Source organism: Podarcis raffonei, chromosome 8 (genome assembly GCF_027172205.1).
Source record: "Podarcis raffonei isolate rPodRaf1 chromosome 8, rPodRaf1.pri, whole genome shotgun sequence".
NCBI lineage: Eukaryota > Metazoa > Chordata > Lepidosauria > Squamata > Lacertidae > Podarcis > Podarcis raffonei.
The window spans coordinates 73,420,427-73,444,629 of record NC_070609.1 but is presented as its reverse complement, the minus strand read 5'-3'; the positions used below and the strand labels follow the sequence as shown (position 1 = coordinate 73,444,629).

General features: G+C 44.7%; 1 protein-coding gene across 1 annotated transcript in view; it reads right to left on the bottom strand.

The window, feature by feature from the left end:
* PERM1 (PPARGC1 and ESRR induced regulator, muscle 1) overlaps window positions 1-10,678 on the bottom strand; it is a 126,944-nt gene extending 116,266 nt beyond the window's left edge. The window contains exon 1 of the mRNA XM_053400817.1: window positions 9,523-10,678. The gene's annotated coding sequence lies outside the window, so the exon portion shown is untranslated. The remainder of the gene's footprint in view (window positions 1-9,522) is intronic.
* Window positions 10,679-24,203: the final 13,525 nt, after the last annotated feature.

The window sequence follows — 24,203 nt, the reverse complement described above, 5'->3', positions numbered from 1 at the left end:
CCTCGTTAACGTCTTCTTAGTAGGGTGACTCCCAGGAACTCTAGCAATTATTGATTGCGGATAATAGAAGGCTTGTATGTCCCCACCCCCACCCCCATCCTGGGTCAGTTCAGCAATGCACATTGGCATGTAAATAGGTTGTTCACCCAATATTACTTTTTGATAGAAAAATGACCATGGAATGCTTTGATTTTGGACCTTCTCTTGTTCCTATGCTCACAATGAAATCAATAGTCTCATTGCAGTGCAAAAACTCCCCCCAGCTTTGTTTATAATTTAACTCTCCTCTTTTCTCCCCATCTCCACTCCTTAACAACACCATTGCATTTTCAGACACAAACTTTCTGATAAACTGCTATTTCTTTTCAAAAAGTGAAGTAACTAAAATAATGTACATTGGATGCATACCATAGACATCACACTTGATTAGTGGGACTTTGAGGTTAAATGGCCATTGGACAGTGTGGTATAGCAGATAGAGTAGCCTTGTACTGGGGAGACATTGGCTGAAATCCCTACTCACCCTAGAGCTGACTAGGATAACTTGGGCCAGGCTATCTATCAGCCAAACCTACCTTATAGGACTGTGAGGATAACATGGGAAGAAATCTAGGCATGAGCCAAGCTAGACCCTGTGTTTGTCATCTGAGGTCCTTTTCTACATGCACCCCTATTCTGAGGGCTTTTTCAGTCGTGCTTATGGAATGCTCTCCCTAGGAAGTCACGCCTGGAGCAATTATTGTCTGTTTTTAGGCACCAGCCAAAAACAGTTTTATTTACTCAGGCTTTGGCTTTTAATTTGGGGGATAGTGTCCATGGCCTCTTTTTATTGTTCATTCTTTTAGTGGTGTGGGTTGAATCTGTCCTTTTTTATATAAAATTATATATAGGTATTTTAGGTTTTTGTTTTATTGTGGTCCTTACATTTGGTTTTAATGTTTCTTGTTCTTACACTGTAAGTTGCCTTAAAGCATTTTTGTGTAAAAAGCAATGAAATAATGACGACGACGATGTCCTCTTGAGCTCTGTCGAATGCAGTTGGTAACAGGAACAGTGGTGACCATTCAGCAAAATAGCATAGTTACACCTGTCTTTACTATCCACTGGGAGTGAAGGATATGCAGCAGGGATACCTGAAGCCACTGTTAACTGAATGGCTCAGACTGAAAAAGGCAGATCTGTCTGCAAGTTCAAGGGAGCCCGCAAGGGTCAGTTTAAAGTCAACTACCTGGGATGCTACAGCCAAAAACAGGTGTAGCTTGGTGTGTAAAATGGAAGGCTCCAGAGCTGAGTGCTGTTTAGCTCTGAGGCCCAGTCTTCAGATTTTAGTTATGTGTCTTGAGGCGCAGGTTATTCATTCGCAATGGGAAGCTGAGGGAGAAGGGTGAAAGAAACACTGTGCATTCTCAGAGACTTTCTTCTCCATGTCTCTTTTTCAAGTGCAAGGGGGCAAAGGGCAGGGTCAGGGGAGAAGCCACCCAACTAATATGGGGCAAGCATTCTCCCCAAGCCAAATTTAGCCCTACCAGTCATGTAAGGTGTGCAGAGCAATTTTCTGCAGGCCTAGATAGTGAATAGCATAAACCCTTGCACAGAAATTGAGCCTCTAGGAGTGAGGTGAGGTCAGATACAAGTCGTCCCCTGGCAGGAAAGGCATTTATCTCTCCTCTTAGCAACTGTCTGTGCCTCTCAAAGGAGAGATCTCTTCTTTGCTTACTGCTGCCATGCACAATGAGGGTAGGTGGGTGGGAGTGAGGGATAGATAGATGGATGGATGGATAGATGATAGATAGATGATAGATAGATAGATAGATAAGGAAAGCCGTTTAATAGAGTCTGGGGCAAAAGCAGGGGGGAAGCCTTCGTTGCTACAGAGCAAAACCCATTTCGGTAACCACGGAGGTGACTTTTGCCTCTATTCCTTTCTGAAGCTGTTTACCCCACGCTTGATTTGAAGCCCCCAGAGCAAGGATGAAGCCGCCAGGGTCTCCCGTCCTCCTCCAAACAGTTATTCTTTAACTTCGGGAAGGCCCTTGCCCTCTGTTGTTTGCCTGACTGGCGTGCCAAAGGAGACAGCAAACGGTGCGGCTGTTTATCTGCCCGTCAGTCAATAACACAGCATCCCTTGCCCCCAAAGGTCACCAGAGGGGACTGGCACCTTTAACCCGCAGAGCTCAGCTCCCTCTTTGCTCTCCTTAGCGATTCACCCGGCTGTCAGTAATTCAGGCAACTGGTTTATTCAGCTGAGATCTCCCGATTTCAAAAGATAATCTGGGAATAATTGGGACTTAAGGAACTGGTGGGAATCTTGATTTTCTCTGCTGTGCTGCCATTCACCACACACGGGTGGACATCTTATTCCGTTCTAATTTGGTGGGCTTACTGAACCAAGATGGCCGTGATTCTGCTTTGAGTGCAAACTTGCCAGTCACAGGGCAGGATTGAGAGCTGTGAAACTAGTTACGATAGCTCAAGGAGGTGTGGGAAGGGCTGCATGTAGGCTTGGGCCCATATATTTAAAGCACCATTATAACAATTAAAAAGTCATTGCTTCCCCCAAAGGATTGTGGGAACTGTAAAGGGTGCCAACCGCCTATTTCGCTCACAGAACTACAGCTCCCAGAGTTGCCCGGGAAGAGGGAGAACTACAAAACATAGCAGTTTGTGACATGGCTCCCTTCTCACTTAAAAACAGAATTCATATTGGTGAAGGCTGGGTTCCGATTGCTCCCTTTTTGCCTGACAGAAGCGCAGCACTTTTAACAGCTCACATATCTGATGCCTCTTTGAGGGTTCCTCCATAGGCAGAAAAGTCTGAGGATCATCAGTGCAAGGGGGGGGGGAATTATTATTATTTTTCATAATAGTGAAGAAAAGGTCCAGCAAGTTTTGCACTTATATAGGTTTGTTGTTGTTTTTTTTGCTAGATATAGCCTAATTTGAAATATTAAGATTATTTGGAAGGCTGCCACCTCAGGCAAAAAAAAGGGGGGGCTGTGGAATTTTGAGTGAGTTTCAGTGAAACTAGCAAAGTTCTTCAGGGCTAAGGATTTTCTGGTTATTAGGTATGGGGTGTACTTTGGATCTTTTCACCTCAGGCACCAAAATGTTTAGGGCTGGTCCTACCCTCAAACATGCAGGCTGGTATTTTCCTTGCCTTCCCTTCTTTGGTCATTGAACAACATGAAGTTACAGGCCTTTGTAGATCTGAACATTTTCGTTACTTTGGCAGCATTAAGTTTTTGTTTTTTTTAACTTCACCAAATATGGTCGGGTGGTAACAACTTAACACCTTTTGTGTTTTAAAGTTCAAAAGGTCTTTTCTGTTCTCTCTGCCTCCTGAAAAGCTCCGGGGCACATTACCAGCACACCGTCCCCAAACAGAGCAAAGTTTAATATGAGAGAGAAACGTGGCCCACACTCTGAGCGCTGCACCCTTGACACGCCTAAGGAGAGGCAAATGCTCCTCTCTCTTTTGTTGCTGCAAAACATCCAGCCAAGAGGCGTCTCCGAAATTACAAGCCTTTCCATCATCAACTCCTAAAGTGAAAATCTCCCCATCTTTGATTTATTCCATTCTTTCCCCCTCCTTCCGCTTTAAGCGATGAAGTGATGCCCGTGGGTTTGGAGAAACCCATCTTAATAGAGTGCTGGAAATTATAAGTCAATGGGGCGATGGGCTTAAACAAAGGGAGCCCCTGAACAGGACAAATTAAACAACACCTGAATTGATGAACAAACTGGTTATTGCACAGATTCATTCTCCCTAGGCCCACCCCGTTTAAAAAAGTCCTTTTCTTCCTGCTTTCCCCCTCCTTTTACCGCCTGAGAGTCAGTCCTAATGAATAAGGTGCAATTGGAGTTTAATGGGCCGCATCGGAGGGGCCTACCATCTGATCGCCGTGGCAACCGATCCTTTCTCAAGATTTTTTAAACAGTCTGAAATGTGCTTTTATTGTCTGCTTAAAATGTGTCATGTGAGCCCCAATGGTGGTGGGCGCTTGTATGTATCAATTTGTTTCTGTCTTCTAGGCGGCCCTTCGTGTGGGCTATGAATATATGTTGGGGGGTGGGGAGGGGGGCTCACCCAGGCACAGAGACAATGGGCCCAGCTGATTTGGGATCCAGGGATACCAAGCACCACTATGCTTTGGAATGGTGACATATGGTCCCAATCTGACCTAAGCCGTAGCCTTTAATAGCTAAACTCGTACCTCTGCACAAGGGCCAGGCATTGTCCTTTTCTTTTAATTGCCATCTATTCATCCCATGGCCAAGTAAACTTTTCCATACCTCCTTTCTTTTTTTAAAAAAAGAGAGAGAGCGGGTGGGGCGGGGGCTAAGCATCAAATGTTGACCACTGAAAGAGCATGGTGGAGTGGGGATGTTTGAAAGAAAGAAAGAAATAACAAAATCCACCAGCTCTTTGTGTTTGCTTTCTACTTGGTTCAAGAGACTTAACAGAAGGGGTAAGGTCACCTCTGAACCACACATTTGAAGCACATGGCTTCCCCTAGAAGCATCATGGGAACTGTAGTTTGTTATGTAGTTTTCTCTGCAAGAAAAATGCAATCAGCTTGGTGACACCCGTATTTACTAGTCAAGAGGGCAGAACACTTGTGAGAACATCAGCTTCTTTGCATGTCAATTATAATAAAGTTCCTGACATTTGTTAAGGAAACCGCTTTGCTGGACCATAGCTCCTGTCCCAACTAGCTGTTCCAATAACATGTTCGGAGACTTCGGTTAACTAGCAGTCCCAAGATTCTTTAGGGGAATCTGTGTGCTTCAAATATATGGCATGGATGTATTCTGAAAAACAAAATGATAGAGCAAGTGGTCTGTTCTGTGGCGTTCTTATGGGCAATGACAAACTAGTTGCCACTCTGGCCCAGTCGAATGAAAATATTAAGGTTGGGTTTCTAAATGTGCTTTCTGCCAGCATCCTTTAACTTGCAAACTATTGCCTTCCAGTGGTTAGGAAACTAGAAAGCTGTGCTATTGGGCTGCATACATACAAAAAAGCATGTCTCTTTCCCAAAGAATCCTGGGAACTGTAGTTTGCTTCTCACAAAGATATGATTCCCAGTACCCTGCACAAATTTCCATTCTTTTGGTTCTTTGCAGGAATTCATGTGCTTTAAAGGTATGGTAACCTAAGTCAGAGATCTAGAACTATGACTATCTCAGTATTGTCTACACAGACTTGTAGTAGCTTTCTAGGGTTTCAGATAGATGTATTTCCTAGCCCTACCTGGAGATGCTGGGGACTGATTAGCGGGTACGTCAGTGCAATTCCTATTGGTAAATGCAAATGGTTGTACCACACATTCACATATCTAGAATAGTATCTTTCACAGAGGAAAGGTTTTAGCTCAGAGGTCCCAGGTACTGCTGGGAATTTCCTTCTCTGGAAAATCCTGGAGAGCCATTGCCAGCCATAGAATCATAGAATCCAAAACTTCATCAAAATTTGTTTGAGTTTGTCACTTTCAGTGTACGGACACAGGCTTGGCCTGGACGGTCTTCCTGTTATATACCTGCTGGGATTGACAAGGCATGTGACCCTCACCTGAATCTCATAGCTCTCCTGACTGGTGATTTGGTCTGCAGCCACAGTGTGGAAATAAAGGGTGAGATTGCCCACCAGATACCAGGCACTCTACTATTCAAATTAGGCCCCAGTGTTTTTCTTACAATCCCCTTCTCAATGAATTAATCAATTTTAATCTAGCATGTAAATTCTCAAAACTTTCTTATTTCTTAATTCGAGCAAGCAAACTACTGCTCTCCCTTCATTACAAACAGTATTTCTACCTGCAACATACTTGAGCAAACCTGCTCCTTAGTTAACCAACTAGAAGGGTTACTGTTAACTATTACTGCTGCTATTCTGGGCTTCTGCTGCACCAGGGTTTACACCAGTGTAATAGAGTTGTAATCCAAATGCAGACAGCAACAGCTGTCGAGACATAGCAGCACCGACAGCCACTCCCATAGCACCTTTCAAAATTCTGCCATTACCTACCAACCACAGTGATGCACATTGATGAGGCACATTCGCCAGGCAGGGAAGGCACCAATTGACAACTGCCGCAACCATGATGACATGACCTTGCATGGTTCACACCCCTTGACACATAATTTACCAACCTGCTGCCAGGCACTGCCCACAGTGTTTTCTCCTTAGGAGGCTGTGTGCGGCTAAAAAGCTTCTTATTTTCTTCTTCTTTGGCGATCACTCATAGCAGAGTAAGATTGTCTTCCATGAACACAGTCTTAACAGTGAGTCTGTAAGCAACTGTGGAGGCCAATTCTGGATCCATACGTCCTTCCACAATAGGGACATAGGTTTCCAGACGGGAGCTGATCACGGTGAAGGTTTGCCAAGTGTGCCTTCCTCTCAGCACGTTTCTCCCTTTCGTCCCGAGTTCAAGCATCTTCAAAGTCCATGACACCTTTGGTAAAGGCTGTTCTCCAATTGGAGCACTTGCAGGCCAGTGTTTCCCAATTGTCTTTGTTTATACTACATTTTTAAAGATTTGCCTTGAGAGAGTCTTTAAACCTCTTATTTTGACCACCAGCATTACACTTTCCATTTTCAAGTTTGGAATAGAGTAGTTGCTTTGGAAGACGATAATCTGGCATCCCCACAACATGACCAGTTCAACGAAGTTGATGTTGAAGAATCATTGCTTTGACAATGGTGATCTTTGCTTCTTCCAGTACACTGTCATTAGCTCGCCTGTCTTCCCAAGTGATGTGTAATTTTTTTCAGAGACACTGTTGATGGAATCTTTTGAAGGGTTAGAGATGGCGTTTATAATTGGTCCATGTTTCACAAGCGTACAGTAAGGTTGGTAGTACAATAGCTTTGTAAACAAGCATTTTGGTTTCCCTGTGAATGTCCAGGTCTCCAAACACTCTGCCCTTCAATCAGGAGAAAGTTGCACTTGTAGAGCTCAGGCGATGCTGAATTTCGGCATTAGTCAGCCCTTCTGGAAAGACAGCTGCCCAGGTAGGAGAAGTGATTGACATTTTCCAGCGTTACGTACACCGTTAAGTTGGATTTGTGGCACTGCAGAGGATAGCCATCATGGCTAGTAGTCATCATTAGTTTTATCTTCCGTACTTGTAAGTGCTAAATTCAGATCAGCGTAATCAACAGCTGGGAAAGCCTACCTGCAGATGCATTCTTAGATTTCAGATTCACCACATACCATTTCCAAAATTTGCATGCCTGGTCTTTGTTAATCTGTTCCCATGCTCGGTTTCTTTCTCTTTTTTATTTTTTAACTTTCCCACGAGTAGACTAGGTAGGTGTCTATGGCAGTAAAAGATAATCAGATTTGCATGGGATTGGATTTTGCCTTCTGCGCCTCAGAGGCAAATTTCCCCTGCCAGAGCTTTTATTGCAGCTACTTGCATCTGAAAGCAATTGCTGTAATCTGACTGCTGAGAAGGTTTGAGGAGGGGGCTGCTGTTGGGATGATTGGATAAGGAAAGCAAGTTTTTTTTTAACAAAGAGGGGGGAGATAGGAGGGCACCTGGAGCTGTTGCTACTTAACGAATGCCAGTGATATTTTCTGCATAGGCCAGGCAGATTATTATTTTAGAGCAGGCACCACGTCCCAATGTCTCTACAGAATGAATTGACAGCAGGCCAAGGAAGAAAAGCAAATGCTGGAAGTGACGTCAATACACTCGTCAGACTTCTTGACCTTTATCATGCTCGGGCGCTTCAAAGCTGCTCCTCACTGTCTTTCCCTCATTAGCTAATTACAAGGACTGTTTTCCCTGGTATCCTTTCCAAGCAATCAAACGAGCACAGTCTATAAACTAGGAAGGGAAATGACTTTCCTTCTGGATCTGAGGATGGCTCACAACACAGGGTCTGTCTTCCTGCATAATCAGTTTTATGGCACACTGCAAATGTGCATTTGCTCCTCATTGCTGCTCAGTCTTCATGTCTTTACTCCAAGGCTACACACCTTTTGGAAATCTAGCCCATTTCCCAAAGTTCCAAAAGAAACTGTGTGATGTTTTTAGCCTCAGGAAATGCTATTCTCCTTACCCTTAGAACCTTCCCTGATATCTACGAATGCAGTGTAGACAGTGGTTTCAAAAATGATCTGGGTGCTTATTTTGATTTTTTCTATCATCTGTGGCAAGTACCACAACTCTGTCCTTATGACCTTTGGCGCCATACACACCTTACATTTAAAGCACATACTCTGCCTTCAAAGAAACTTGAGAACTGTAGGTTGTTAAAGACGCTGGGAGTTATAGCTCTGTGAGGGGGCAAACTACAATTCCCAGGTTTCTATTTTGTTTGTGCAGAGGTGGGGATTTACTTTAATTGTATGCAGCCAAAGGGGTTGTAACCAATGATAGAGCTACTCAGAGTAGACCCACTGAAGTTAAGAGACAGGACTAAACATAGGTCCATTAATTTCAACAATTCTATTCTGGATAGACCTTAATTGGACTCGGCTCACACATTACAGCAAGGCAAACTATGGGTTAGCATGAATAAACAAACATGTGCTCCTGTGTGGAATTGAGGCATTTGCGAGAGTTTTAAAATGGCTGCTAATATGTTTATCCCAATCTGACCATTTTTGTTCTAGCAAGCTATTTCCCTTCCTTTTTTTGTGGCAGATTTTGTGTGAGAAATGTAAGGTTGAATCCGACAAAGGGTATGTTTATATCAGTGGTTTAAAACCCAGCAAGGTCATTCCCCCCTGCTGCATTGCAAGCTGCATTTGCTTGGTGTTGTTCACATCAGAGAGGGCGGTAGGGGTGTCTTTACCTGATACACATGACCTTTTCGGTTTCCCCTCTCCTGCAACCCCCTGGAGCTTGTATTCATAAAGTCAGTGGTCTCGAATGCACACACCATTCTTAACTATGAAGTGAATGCAGCTTAAGTTTTCTAGTGGGACTGAAGCTGGTTTGAGGGGGAAAACCCTGCATCAAATAGCGGTATTTGTCACAAAATGACAGGATCAACATGGATTGTAGCTAACATGTGTACACAGCTTCAAAAACTAGCAGTGGGAGAACACTGGTTGTGGAGTAAGTGATAACTGGAATTTACCTTAAGTCGTACTGAGAGTAGAACCAATGCGATCAATGGGTTTAAGTTAGTCATGGTTGACGTTTAAGCCTACTTATTTCAGTAGGTCCATTCTGAGTATGACTGAACTCACATTCAGCCCATAGTACTGTGAATTACAGGATTGGTTCCGCAACTACCCTAAGGCTGCGTGGCAACTGCAGAGCCAGTGTGGCACAGTCAAGAGTGTTGGGCTTGGGAGACCAGGGTTCAAATCCTCCCACAGCCATGAATCTCACTGGGTGACCTTGGGCCAGTCACAGTCCCTTGGCCTAACCTACCTCACAGGGTTGTTGTGAGGATAAAATGGGGGATAAGAGAACCACACACGACACCTTGAGCTACATGGAGGAAAGGCGGGATGCAAATGTAACAAAGAAAGAATAACCCTATAACCAATTTACCTGGGAACAAGTCCTGCTGAGCTCAACGGGGCTGACTTCTGAGTAGACACGGAGTAGACACTGTGAAAGCTGAAGAGGCTGTTGGCCTAGACATGTTTTTCACAGTGATCCCTCTTGACCCACGTTGACCCGTTTCCTCGTTTCTCCTCAGGGTTGTCCAACTTGCGCAGGCCTCAAACACCAGCGTCTGTTTCCCTGCTGTTTTCCACGCACAGATTAAATAAATGGATGGTCTTAAACGGCTGCCCTTTCCACACCGTGTCACCGACCCTTTCTGAAAGCCATTTAACCAAGCGGCTCCACGGCGGCTTTCGTGCTTCGGCCGTGTCAGAGGAGTTCAAACGCTGCGGACAAATCGTCAGCGCAACCATAGGACAAGAGAGGGCATTTTCGACCAGGCCCGGACAATACAAGCTCTGACAAGGATGGTGCTGGGGAGGAGTGCGCAGCTGAGGTATCAGGGCTCATTTGCCGGAGAGTCGCTCAGCACCGTCAAGACAACCCCACGGCATGCCCACAGCCGTTCTGGCAACGCAGAAGCTCCCCCTTCCAGAGGAGAAAGTCACTTTGGGAAAGAGATGACAGCCTCGCTGCCACACATGGCGTTTCGTCTCTTGGCGACCTCTCTCGTCAGCTCAGCTCAGCTTAAATGCATGCTGGGTTTCTGGGGTGTGTGCGTATGCGTGCATGCATCTTAAAATGCGCAATTTGCTCGCTCTGGGTTCTGAACTCTGCCGAATTGCACTCTTTCCCTCACCGAATCTTGCTATACGAATGGGAAAGAAGAGGCGCCTCTGTTTCCCCAAGGAACGGAATAGCATAATGGCAGGTTAGGAATGATGCCTGGTTCGAGTTTTACCTCGGTCGCAATTTTTTTACTTCAGATTTTACTTCCAGTCTAGGTGGTCTCTCTCTCTGTGTGCCTTGATTATAGTTAACAGCACTGGCTTAATTTGCAGGCTCCTCACAAGGGTTCTTGAGGTAATTTGTGGGCGCGTACATTTGAAAATGCTCAATTTGCTCGCTCTAGGTTCCGAACATTTCTGAATCACACGCTTCCCCTCAGCAAAATTGGGAAGAAGAGGCTTCGATACTTTTCTGAGGAATAGTATAGCATAATGGCAGGTTGGAAATTCTGCCTGGTTCAAGTTTTACGTCTGTCACAAATTTTACCTCAGATTAGGCCTCAGCCTAGACAACCTCTCTCTGCCTTGATTATAGTACTGTAACAGCAGTGATGTGGCCTACAGGGTTGTTGTGGTAATTAGTCCCCAAACATTCTGTAACATAGGTTGGGTGCATGCTATACATTTAAAGCACATTTCACCTTCCCCAAATAATTCTGGGAACTGTTGCTTGTTAATGGTACTGGGAATTGTAGCTCTGTGTTATGGGGGTGTTATTGGTTTCTTTCTGTTTTTGTTCTTGTTTTTATTATGTACCGGTATTTTGTGTTCTCATTTTGTATTTTTATGTTGTGAACTGCCCAGATGAAGGGCGGTACAACAATAATAATAATAATAGTAGTAGTAGTAGTAGTAGTAGTAGTAATACTACAGAGAGAGGTTGTCTAGGCTGAGGCCAAATATGAGGTAAAAAAATAAAATGGATGACACTATTTGAATGATCAACAATAATAATTTGAGCATTCGGAACACTATACATGTTACATATCCATTCATCCAGTTGTGCTCTCTGAGGCCTTTTTCTTCTGTCAGGGCCTTTGAGCCTGAAAACAACTTTGAGACAGGCAGATGTTCAACAGGTGAAGCAGCCTCAGCACTTAACACCATCCTGCTTGAAAGGGCTGCATCTATTGAACTCTCACACAACCATTGAAGGCACAGGAGCTAAGCCATAAAACACACCCAAATAGAAGATGCTGAATTAATTTATAGAATTTAATTCTTCACAAATTGTATCTCTGACCCTCCGGGTTAAATTTTCATACTTTCCAAGCTCTACATTTTGAAAGCAACTCTACCCCACCCCCCACCCCACCTCCATTCTCCAGGGGTATCTGTTAGTGAGCTTAACAGTTTCAAGATCTGGCAGATTAAAACAAGGAAATCCCAGGATGAAATTTGATACAAACAGTCTTTTGTTTCAGATGTTAAAAGAAAGAGGGCTCCCCCTCTCCCTGTTCTGCCATGGGAAAGGGCCCTGCCAGCATGTCCCTGGAAGTCATAGCTCATCTTGTTTGACAGGAGTTGAACGACCTAGCGAAATTCAAGCAGGAAACGTTGAAGAAATATTTGCAGCTTCTTAAGGAGGCAGGCCTGTGCACAGTTAGGCCGGCTGAAAGTGCATTTATTTCAGTGGACTTAGATGTGCTTAACTTTGCACAGGATTGGGCTGTTTTGGCTTGTTAGGAATTCACCATGGCAGGAACAGGGAGAGGTCAGTGTCAAATCCTGCCTGCTGCCCCGCTGCATTTGCAGAGAAGGTGGTCGTCAAAGTATCAAAGCTTGAGCTGCAGAGCCAGCACTTTTGTAAGACTAAAAGCTGGAAGACCCACACCTTATTATTTCCAAGCTCAAACCACCACTACAAATTAAGGGGCCCTGCAGGCGGATGCTTTCCTTCCTGCGGGTGTACGCTATTTATTGTTTTATTTACTTAATGGAATTTGTATATTGCTTAATCATTAAAAATGCTTCTAAGCGATTTACATGGGATAAAATATGCATTAAACTTATCCATAAAAGTCTGCGGTAAAAAAAAGTTAATTCTAAAAAACACACTTTAGAAATAAAATCAGCAGTTAAAAAACATACGTAATAAAATAAAAGTAAATACAGTGGTACCTCAGGTTAAGAACTTAATTCGTTCTGGAGGTCCGTTTTTAACCTGAAACTGTTCTTAACCTGAGGTACCACTTTAGCTAACGGGGCCTCCTGCTGCCGCCGTGCTGCCGCCCAATTTCTGTTCTCATCCTGAAGCAAAGTTCTTAACCTGAGGTACTATTTCTGGGTTAGCGGAGTCTGTAACCTGAAGCGTCTGTAACCTGAAGCGTCTGTAACGCGAGGTACCACTGTAAATATCTGGGTAGGCTTGCCTAAATGAAAAAACACACAACTCATTCGGTGACGATGGGCCAGTCATTGCCTCTCAACCTAACGTACCTCACAGGGTTGTTGTGGGGTGAGGGTTAAATGAGGAGGGAAAGAGCTTCTTGGAGAGAGAAAGGTCAGATATAAATGCAATAAAATCTATAAAAAGGTGCTTATCAAATTGGGTCTCTCCTCCTCCAAATATTCACTAAAAAAAAGTTCATCTTAACTAGAAGTCTAACATTATAAAGAGATGGGCCCAGATGTACCTTAATAGGAAGGAAGTTTCAAATGTGTGGAGCTGCTACTGTATTTCATCCTGTGTGGGGACCCCCAAGAGGGTCCCACCTGCTGATTTTAAAGTATGGGCAGGACAGTGTGGAAGAAGGTGGTCTTCCATATGTGCAAACTATCTCTTCCCCACTTTTTTGTTTTGTTTTAAAAAATCATCTTCTGACATCTTCCCCAGAATGCTCTTAATTCTACTTTGACATTGATGACGTCCCCTACAAAGAATCCTGGGATCTGTAGCTTGTTAAGGTTGTTGGGAATTGTAGCTCTGTGATGAAGAAACAGCTCCCATGATCCTTTGGGAGAAAGATGTGGCTTTTAAAGCGGTACCGTATAAGAGTACTTTAAATGTACGGCGTGGTTGTGACCCGTTGGAGGGTATGCCCTGAGAACTGAAAATAAAGTAATAGGAATAACCTCTCCCTGTTGCATTTTTCTTCTTCTCTCCCACAGAAAGCCTTTTCGAACCAAAGCAGCAGCTGCAGCAGCAATTCTTCCAATAAGTGAACTCACTGTTGCTTCAAAGAGGAAAGGTTTGGGGAGGGTTCCCCACCACCACCACTTTTTGCTTCACTTCTTCATCCCAAGCAGTATGACATGGTACAAATCGCTTCTGGGAAGACAAGGTAAGAAGGTATTCTGAGAGGGTGGGTCATGAATGAGGCACCAAGATCCAGAGGGGTGTGCTGGATTCACCCCAGATAAATGCTTCAGTTGTGATTTTATTTTATTTTATTACTAGTCTTGCATTGTTGATGTTTAGCTTGTCTCATGATTTTGTGATGGCATGTCCCCAGACTGACACTGTTTCATTACAAGGGATTAAAACACATACTGGAACTTTGTTGTTTAACGTGTCACCCAAGCACAAGAAATCCAAATAAATAAATAAATAAATAAATAAATAAATAAATAAATAAATAGATAAAGCAAGCAAGCAAGCAAGCAAGCAAGCAAGCAAGCAAGCAAGCAAGCTGTTTGCAGTTTGGAAAGTGACAGGAAAATGCATTAGAATTTGTGGGGTGAATGAATGACTAATAGGAAGACATATAAACACACTGTAAGAAAATTGAAATGAATGCTCATTGCTGTATAACTTCCCCGTGTGCAAATCAGAACACATGCTCAATAAAGACTGGATATAGTCAACCTCCATGTAAGCTTTATACCAGCAAATCAGGGATGAATGCTTAATGAGCATGGTGTGTAGCTGGTGTGGTGGTCAGAGCATTGGTTTGAAAACAATAGACCATCTTAGTCCAGGTGAGATTATTGGTCCACCTAGCTCAGTGTTGTCTGCTCATGCTGGCAGCTCTTCACAAGGGCCTGCTACCTGGTCCTTTATTTAACTGTAAATGTCAGAGATTGAACCTGGGATTTTTGCATGCCGAGGGGCATAGGGAGCTTTCTTATCAGACCCTTGGCTCATCTGTCTACACTGACTGGCAGCAGTTTTCCACGGCTTCAGGCAGGGGACATTCCTAGCTCTACCTGGAGTTGCTGGGGATTAAAACTGATACCTTATGCATGCAAAGCAGCTGCTGCACCACTGAGCTATGGCCCTTGCCTTAAGATGCAGAAACATAGGATGCTACTTTATAGCGAGTCAGACCAGTAGCTCATTTTGTCTACCTGGGACCTTCTGCAGGCAAAGCTGATGTTCTACCACTGAGCTGTGGCCTTTCCTTCAAGTAGGTGATCTACTATTAAACTATTGCTCAGGGTACTTTGGGCAAGGATACATTTGGTTTCTGTGGTGCCCCTGCAACTGAAAAGCACTGCAATAGCCATTGTTTCTGCCACCTCTGATATATTGCTTTTCTCCCTTGATGGTGCAGTGGCAGAGGAATTAAGCTGTTGTGTTGTTCCCTGCCCACTCCCACCCACGGCCACTGGCAAGCACCAGTCAACTCAACAGGCAATAACCCAATGCACCCTCCATTCGGATCTGCTGAAAAAACGACAACTGTATTAAACTTGGCATCCTTTTACGGATATGGTTCCCATTCCTTGGCTCCTGTCCCCTTTCACAACAAACGCCCCAAAGCAGCTTTCGACATTCTGTCCAAATGGCTGATGATGCTAAGTGGAGAGGAGAAGAGAGGAAATGGAGAGGAGGTTTAGAGGAAGGGAGGAGGGAACAGACAAAAAAAAAATCAGGGTTTGGAAGACGACTCAAGGGCAGCCAGCGATGGGCATGAGAAGGCCTGTCAGCGCCGATCCTCTCCGGGAAGAGCAAATGGAAGTTGACATCACATTATCATGTTTAATGTATTCGAATTAAGGAGGTCCTTGACAGATCTGTTTCTAATGCGTGTGGGCAGGAATAGAGAGTGGGGTTACCCAATTCATAGAGATATAGGGCTGTCACCAATGCTAGCCCTACTCAGTGTAGACCCATTGATGTTAACTGTCCCAAGTTAAGCCTAGCCCTGGGCATTACTTTCAGTGGGTCTACTCTGAGAAGAACGGACGTTGGCAACATGTTTGACAGTGGAACGGAGGTCCTCGCAAAGTGGAGGTTTTTGAACAGAGGTTGGATGGCCATCTGTTGGGGGTGCTTCAGTTGAGATTCCTGCATTGCAGGGGGTTGGACTAGATGACCCTTGGGGTCCCTTCCAACTCTACATTCCAGCTTTTGGGTTCTGATTCCCAGTTTACTGTGGTTTGTATCCAACATTAGTGCCACTGAAATGATGGACGTGACTAGCTTATGTCCATTAATTTCAGTGGACTGACTCTGAGCAGGAATAATGTTGGGGGGGACACCCCTTATTTACTTTGATTTTTAGGCTGAGCAATAATGAAAATTTCCCAGGATGGCTTACAATAAACGTTGAAGCCATCAATAAAACAATAAAATCACAAGATCTAACAGCATAAAGCTAGCAACAGGGTAAAATCAGTATAGCACACTCACACAACAGCACTGGCAGTTTCACAGATGTAAAATTGTTGTTGGCTTGCAGCTGGGGCAGATGAAGGCATCCAGTTGGGCTGCTGCAGATGCACCATGGCGTTTCTTCTCTCTGTGCCCCTTCCAGCAGCCATTTCTCCTCTGTCTCCAGGCACTGTGGTCATCTGCAAGGCATTCCCACATGGTGGGGTTGATGTTGCCAGCCTTTATGTCTTGCTTGCAGACATCTTCGTAACGCAGAGTTGGTCTGCCAACAGGCCTGGTGCCTGAAAACTTCAGTAAATATATGTAATCACTAACCTGTGTGTGTGTGCGCAAATGTGTGTGCGTGGTGCCAAACTGGGTCTTTGCCCTGGGTGAAATAAAGCCTCGTTTCACCCCTGCTGTCTGGGGAGAGCATTCCATTGAGACTACTGAAAAGACCCCTTTCCCTTGCAGACACCCATGGAGAATATGTTCTGTATTACAAAATTAATTTTGCATGGAGCTTCTTTAGGGGTTATACAGTTAACTTGTTAAGCCTGTTATGTGCAAGGATCAGTTTGGAAGGTGGTAGAATAATTGAGGATGGGATTGATGCTCTGCAGACCCCTTAACGTCCTTGAACTTGTGGACTGGGAGTCAGGTAGCTTCAAGCTATAGCTGCCTAATGACATGTTTAAGAGGAACTGCCAGAATGTCCTTAGTTGATAGGGAGTGTTTTAAGGGGTGTGCTGTGACACCACCCAGGACACATCATTTGGCAGGAGCACCTGACCAAGAGCCTTGGGTCTCAAGTTCTGGCTACGTATATGTGGAAGGAGGAAATTATATTATGTGTTTGTGGGTATGTATCCCAGCCAGTCCCACATCCTGTTTTTATAGTGGCCAACCAAGTGCTCAAAAGCACTTGTGCAACTCTCCCTGCTTGTGAATCCAAGTTACAGCCTATTGACAGTGAAGCTGGAACATATCCATTTATGCATACTAGCCATTAATTGCCTTCTCCTCTAGGATTTCATCAAATTGTCCTTTAAAGCCATCCAAAGAGAGTATGATGAGTAAGAACATAAGAAAAGCTATCCTGGATCAGGCCAGTCTAGTCTCAAGCAAGGGACACGGGTGGTGATGTGGTCTAAACCACTGAGCCTCTTGGGTTTGCTGATCAGAAGGTCAGTAGTTCGAATCCCCACAATGGGGTGAGCTCCTGTTGCTTTGTCCGAGCTCCTGCCAACCTATCAGTTCAAAAGCATGCCAGTGCAAGTAGATAAATAGGTACCACTGCAGAAGGAAGGTAAACGGTGTTTCCGTGCGCTCTGGCTTTTGTCACGGTGTCCCATTGTGCCAGAAGCAATTTAGTCATGCTGGCCACATGACCCAGAAAGCTGTCTGTGGACAAACACCAGCTCCCTCGGCCTGAAAGCAACATTAGTGGCGCAACTCCATAATTGCCTTTGACTGGACTTAACTGTCCAGAGGTCCTTTACCTTTTACCTTATCTAGTCTCAAGCAGGACCCAAGCAGAAGGCCACTCTCTCCTCCCGCAGTTTCCAGCAACTGGTATTCAGAAGGTTGACAGAGGCAGAGCATAGCTATTGTGACTAGTAGTCATCAATAGCCCTCTCCTCCATGCATTTGCCTAATATTTTAAAGCCATCCAAGTTGGCTGCCATCACTGCCTCCCATGGCAGCAAGTTCTGTAATTTAACTACAGGCGATGACCAATTAACATGCATCTGAAAGACAAAGCGTTGAACCCAAAGCGTAGAAGTGACCCCAAAGTCACAAAATATGTCACTAAAAGGGCGGAACAGGCCAAGGCAGGCTTATATGCACTCCGGCGATGCATGTAGGGGCCAGGAGTGGAACGCCCACACAAAATGGTCATCAGCTGTATGCGTTGCATGAAGAAGGACTTTCTTTTATCTGTCAGGAACCTTCCAACATTCAGCTTCATTGGAAGCCCCTGAGTTCTAGTGTTATGAGAGAGGGAAGAAAAAACTTTTCTCTATGCAGTGTCTCCATGCCACGCATAATTTTAAAAAAAACTGCTATCATGTCACTTTTACTATTATTAAACTTATAAATTGCCTTCTATACAATCGCTCCAAGGTGATGTACAATAAAAACAGCAAAGAAAACAGTTAAGGGCACACACAAAACAGCAGACGTATTTAAAAGCAAAACAAAAACAAGACAAAGTGTACATCTGTGACATAGAGACCTATTCATCTAGATGCAAAAGCCCATCAGAACAACAACAAAAAAGTCTTCAATTGTTTCCATAAAGTGCAAATATTGGTCACCTGTTATATCTTAGCAGGAATGCTATCCTACAGAACAGGCACAGACAAACTAAAAGCCCTGGTCTCAAGTTACTTCAAATCGAGCTTCTGAGATCTTTGGAACTTGCGGGAGAAAATTTCCCACAGACTATAGTGCATAAGGGATAAAGTTGTGTATTCTGACAGTATGCCATACAAAGATAGAATGAGGTACTGGGTAAACAACTAATCAAGGTTGTGTTTGTGTAGGCACGTGGAGACATGTTTCCAGTCCTTAAGGTTTCAGGGATAGAATTGCACTACAGACTTTCAGGAGTAGAGGAGGCTGTCAGTGAGTGAACGTATGAAAATACAAGTCTGCTTTATTAAAAACTAATAGTATTTCTCCATGTTAACTATTGTCTACTTCAGGGGTGGAGAAACCTTTTGAGCCTGAAGGACACATGCCCTCTTGGGGTTACATACTGGTGGTGGGCAGAGCCAGATGTAAAAGTAGGCAGAGCAATGGATGTTACTCTTGCCTTTATATAGCAGATTACATTGCAACCATGCAAAATTCAGGGGTTTCCAAAACACACACACACAGCTTACATTTCTCCATCTTCCTTCCAAGCAAGATGCATTTCACAGTTCGAGGACCTATTTCAGTCAGGCAAAACCACTCAAAGAGGATGTGGCTTGTGGAAGTGGGGTGCAGTCTGAGGAGAGTCCTGAGAGTCAAACAGAGATGCCTGGAGGGCCGCATTTGGAAATACCTCTGCAGTTATCCTTCCCTGATGTGTACTCTGACTGGCAGCAGCTCCCCAGGGTGTCAGGCAGAGGTATCTCCTCATCACCTGCTTTCTGATCCTTTTAAAATAGGGATGGCAGGGATCGAACCAGTTACTTATCTACACACAAAGCAGGTGCTTTTATTACTCAGCTGCGACATCTCCACTATGGTTAGAACAAGTGCAGTAGGCGCAACAATGCAAATTCTTATTTGCATATTGTGCACAGGTTGTGGAATTCTGCTTTACCTGGTGCAAAAATTAGGTGATCTTGCTGCAGAACCTGCAGTGGCAAACTAAAAGCCGAGCACATTTATATAGCTAAAGAAAGCACAGAGCATGAGTTTTCATCTATGTCGGGTCAAAGTTCACCACAGTGGCACTGCTCATACAGGTAAAGCTGGTAGAACAGATCTCTTTAAGCCATCTTCTCAAACCTGCACCGTTTGCCTGAAGTACCTCACACCACCTTACCTCTCACATGCTAAGGCTAAAGGCCGCAGGGGCCAGAATTATAAGCAGAGGGGATGGGGAGGGACCTTCTAAGTGGGGAGGACAGCTTTGAAAAAGCTTGGCCTTTAACCTCTGAGCTGTTAGCTTGCACGGAGCAACCTTTGCTGTTTAGTCTTCATTTGAGTGGAAGGTATATCTTAAGATACAGAATTAATTGCTGCTAGGGCTTTCGTTGTGCAATTGCACAATAAAACTCTTTAGGTTCCTTCTAACTCTACAGTTCTATAATTGTACAATACGCAGCAAAATTGTGCTTTGTTAAATAGAAGTGCCTGCATGGTAAATTTCGGAAATATTGCAGGGAGATCTAACCATGGTGCCACGTCTACTTTGGCTAAGGTGGTCATGTAGCCTACTTTAACAGAGGACAGAGGACTTTTTAAAATGATGCTCCAAGGGGATAACAGGGCCTTGAAGTTGCCCACAAATGGTTTAGCATCTAGCTAGTTGTCTGAGCTGTCTGAGCATGAAGTACAGAGACCACCCGGTTAGTCTTCCCCACTGTGGTGAAATGCAAAGCTCAGTGGGAGAACACACGCTTTGAACAGGAGTGGGAAACTTGCAGTGCTATCCAGAAGTTTATTAGACTACAGCTCCCATCAGCAGTAGCCAGTGAGATCAGTGGTCAGGGATAGTGGGAATTGTAGTCCGGCAGCATATGGAAGGCCACAGTGTCTGCATTCCCAGACTAAAGGCTTCTGGGACCTAGAAGTGCCATCCAGAAAGGAGGCTCATGCTGTATCTCTAGTGGGTGTTCTGCCTGACATTAAAACTGATTAAAAGGGGGGTGGGGAGATGGGGCAGCTTCCTGTGTTACTGTTTAAATGATAACAATCATTTCTAAATTTGTTTCTATACATATAAATTAGCATATGCAGATTTGTGTCCTCTTTTGTATTTTTGCCTTTCTTTTTTGGGCAATGTGATGTTTAAGTGACCACCCTAAAGACTAGCTCTCCAGGGGCACAGCTGGGAAAAGTCCCTGCTGTGTTAGGCTAAAAGGACGAATGATGTGACTCAGTAAAAGGCAACTCCAAGTATTGGTAAGGTTTAAGGAGTGTTATACTATGTTTAGGCCCTCAGTCCCATCCTTCAGAGATATTGGATGGCATTAAGTTTTACCCAGAATAGAACATGACTAAGTTTAGGTCCATTAATTTCAGTGCACCTACACTGAGAAAGACTTAGCTGAAAACAACCAAAGGATTATTCTTATGTTCTTAAAATGGAGGATCAATCAGAGAAATTCATAGAGGATAAGGCTATTAATGTCTACTAGCTATGATGTCTATGTTCCATCTGCCTCCGCTGTCAGAGGCAGTACGCCTCCCAATGCCAATCGCTGATCATTGCAAGTAGGAAGAGAGATATTGTGCTCTAGTTCTGCTTAAAGGTTTCCTATTGGGGCATCTGGCTGGCCACTGTCAGAACAGGATGCTGGACCAGAAGGGCCATTGGCCCAATCCAGTAAGGCTCTTCCTACATTCTTAATAAAAACAGCCTGGTTTACAAGGCAAATTCCTGCCCCACTGCTACCCCAAACCAAACAAACCCAGAAAACCCAAAATTGGCCCAGTAGCCTGTCCAAATGCACAAAGTTATGCAAGCCCTTTTCTTCCACCTTCCTTACTTCATAATGTCCCTACCAAAAACCCTCTGGCTTACCTCCCCCCCTCTCTTCTCCTCCACCCCCCCCCTGACGCAGCAAGTTGGGAGAGGTTATGGCGGCCTGCCGGCAGCGCGCAGCTGTTGTAATGACACGAACAACCCACCGCAGGCGAGTTTCCAGTGAGGCAAGCGGCATGCGTGCGGGCTGGGCGGGCTGACACTTTTCCCATGCATTGTGCCCTGTGTCACCGAGGAGGTGGGCCCCTCCCAGTCTGACAGCCCAAACCGGATACCTTCAGTGACTGAAATAATAGGCCTGGTGGTGGGAAAAAGGAGGCCGAGAAACCTCGAGGGAGGAATTAAGTGATGAATAACTTTCCCCCCACAGCTACGTTCCAGAAACATGCCTGAGCCTGCGGCCGGCCTGCCAGTTGACTGCCCTTCCTCCTCCTCCTCCCTCAACACCCTCCGCTGCCCTTGTGGGAGAAAAACCCTGTCTGGATTCCATCAGTGCAATAATTGGGATGGTTTAGGGAGGAAACAAAGCAGCAACTCAGGGCCTCCCGCAGTCTTGCGGGAGTGCCAAGCCCCTGGAAAGCTCACAAGCACAAGGGCATAAGAGGAGCCCTGCAGCTGGACCAGGCCAAAGGCCCATCTAGTCCGGCCTCCGGTTCTCACAGGGGCCAGCCAGGTGCCCCAATGGGAAGCCTACAAGCAGGACCTGAGTACAAGAGCAGGTTCCCCCCACTTTTGAATGCCAGCAACTGGTATTCAGAGGCACACTGCCTCTGACAGCGGAGGTAGAACGTAGCCATTGTGGTTAGGAGCCACTGATAGCTCCTTACCCTCGCTGAATCTGTCTAATCCTCTTTTAAAGCCATCCAAAGTTGGCGCTGCCACTGCCTCCGGAAGAGCAAATTCCATGTGCTGTGTGAAGAAGTCGTTCCTTTTTTGTCTGCCCTGGAATATTCCAACACCACGTTTCATTTGAGGACCCCCAAGTTCCAGTGTTAGATGAGAGAGGGAGAAAACCATTTTTTCTCTGTCCATTTTCTCTATACTGTGCACCTCTATCATGTGTCCTTATGCAAGGCATGAGGGCAACATCCCTTCCCCCTATTGCCTGATACGGGTATCAAGACTCAAAGGATATACTGTCCTGGAACATGGGTGTTCCATTTAGCTGTGCTGTTATCTCATAGCTGTTGGATTTGTCTAACCAAGTTCAAGGGGCCTTTGTGCAATGGTAGAGCACCTGCTTTGCATCACACCAGTCCCAGGTTTGGTCCCTGCTAACTCCAGTATAAGCAGGCAATGGAGAAGAGCTTCTCTTGGAACCCTGGAGAGCTATTGCCAGAGTACACAACTCAGGAATACTCCACTACGTAGAAAAATAGCCTTGCTTACTCAAAGGCAGTTTGTCTTTGTTTTTTGAGTAGTCTAAGCTTGTGGCTGTCGCCGCTGCCACCACCACATGTTGTGGCTGTGAATTCTGTAGGTTTAATTACACAATTCTGATTTCACACTTCTCCAATTTTTGTGATACCGTTTTCAGCTCAACAAAGCATAAGCCGTTGTGTATTTTAGGATAGAAATATGATTAGAAATGTGTGTCAGGATAAAATATGTATGTAAAGGACATATTTTGAACTGTATTTAAATATGAATTTTCATTATATATATCTATATTTATATAATATTAATATGAAAAGTTGTAAGTGAATGCCTAAGTGACACCAATCCATCCTTTCTCAATCCTTAACAAACAAGTCGCTTCTTCGTGTGCAATACTTGCCTGGAGAACTGCACTGCAAAATCCAGAGAAGTGCAAATTTCAAAGGATGGCTGTATTTTGGTTCCTATCTTGTTTTGCAAAGTGCAGTTATGGTGGTTCGCCTTTAAATGAGAACTAAATCAAATTTCTTCCTGATCCCTACAACAGAGAAGCAAACAGAAGTGTAGTTTCTTGCTCTTGGTGTTTTAAACTGAGGATGGTTCACCCCAAAGGTCAAGCCTTAGCAGATGACGTGGGCTTCCCTGAAACCTAGATGGACAGCCGTCTCCAAGAGGCATATCCTGCTCAGGAGACGTTGACTCTCTCTCTTGTGCTCTCTCTTGTGCTCTCTCTCTCTCTCTCTCTCTCTCTCACCTTGGCTTTTTGATCGTAAATGCTTTTAAAAGCTTTCTGGCTTCTAAGGTTTCTGAGGTTTCCTGTATGAAACCTCAGAGGGTTTCGCTGGAGAGGCGAGCCATGCTGTGCTCTCAGAGAATCGATTTCCTTTAGCAGCTTAACTTCTCGTTAAGAGGAAGGAGCAGCCTCACGTTTAAGATAGGCACAAAAGGAGAGAATGAGAAAGAGCACACAAGCCAGGGTGGGGGTGGAGAGAGGAAGACGCAAACTGAGGTGATGCCACAAAAAATGTCCAGGGTGGGCAGATACTGGAAATTATATTGTACTCGGCTCTGCTTGGGAATTCTAAGGAAAACAACAGCAGCAGTGCCGTTTGGAAAGGTTCAGTCTGCATCTTGATTCAAAACGACATCCAATCATAGACAAAACAAACCCTGCTCCTTGATATCAGGAACCATCACACAAAATCTGGTTGTGATATTTTAAGAGGTGTCCAAATGCACAGAAGTGGCAAAGTATATTTCCAGGTGGGCAAGTTGTGACTGACATTTTAAGAGAACTGAAAGAAAAATATAGTGTATGTTAATGACAGAGAGTCCATCAATGGGCTGGGGTGGGGGACAAGTGGAGGGGCGAAACTCCTTGTATGGGGGGCATTTGCTCTCTTGCCAACTCCCCCTGGTGCCACCCACACATGCATTGCTTTCTTATTTTGAGAGACAAAAGCCGTGACCTAGTCTGAGTGAGCATCACCGGCCCTGGAGCACCATGGTGAGGACTTTCACAGTCTGCCTTCCCTCCCTCTGCTCATTCCCGCCAGGATGGCAAGCCATTCAGTAACTGCTTATTAACACAGTCTGGAAACAACCTGACCTTTTGGCGAAGAGTAAATCAACCAACTCATTACTCCCTCCCAGGTGTATTATATTTATGTATTGCATGTGCCTATGCATGGATGTGTTTGTGTATGCAATGCTACACAAGGTCAGTCCACTGCAGAAAGATTCTCATTTGGAGAGAGACCCTTCTGAGTAGGCAAAGCGGTGTCGGGCTTTATTGTACCCTACCTGTGTACCCTACCTGTGGTGGCGACAGTTGTCCACCCTACCATACATGCAATATGCCTACGTTTAG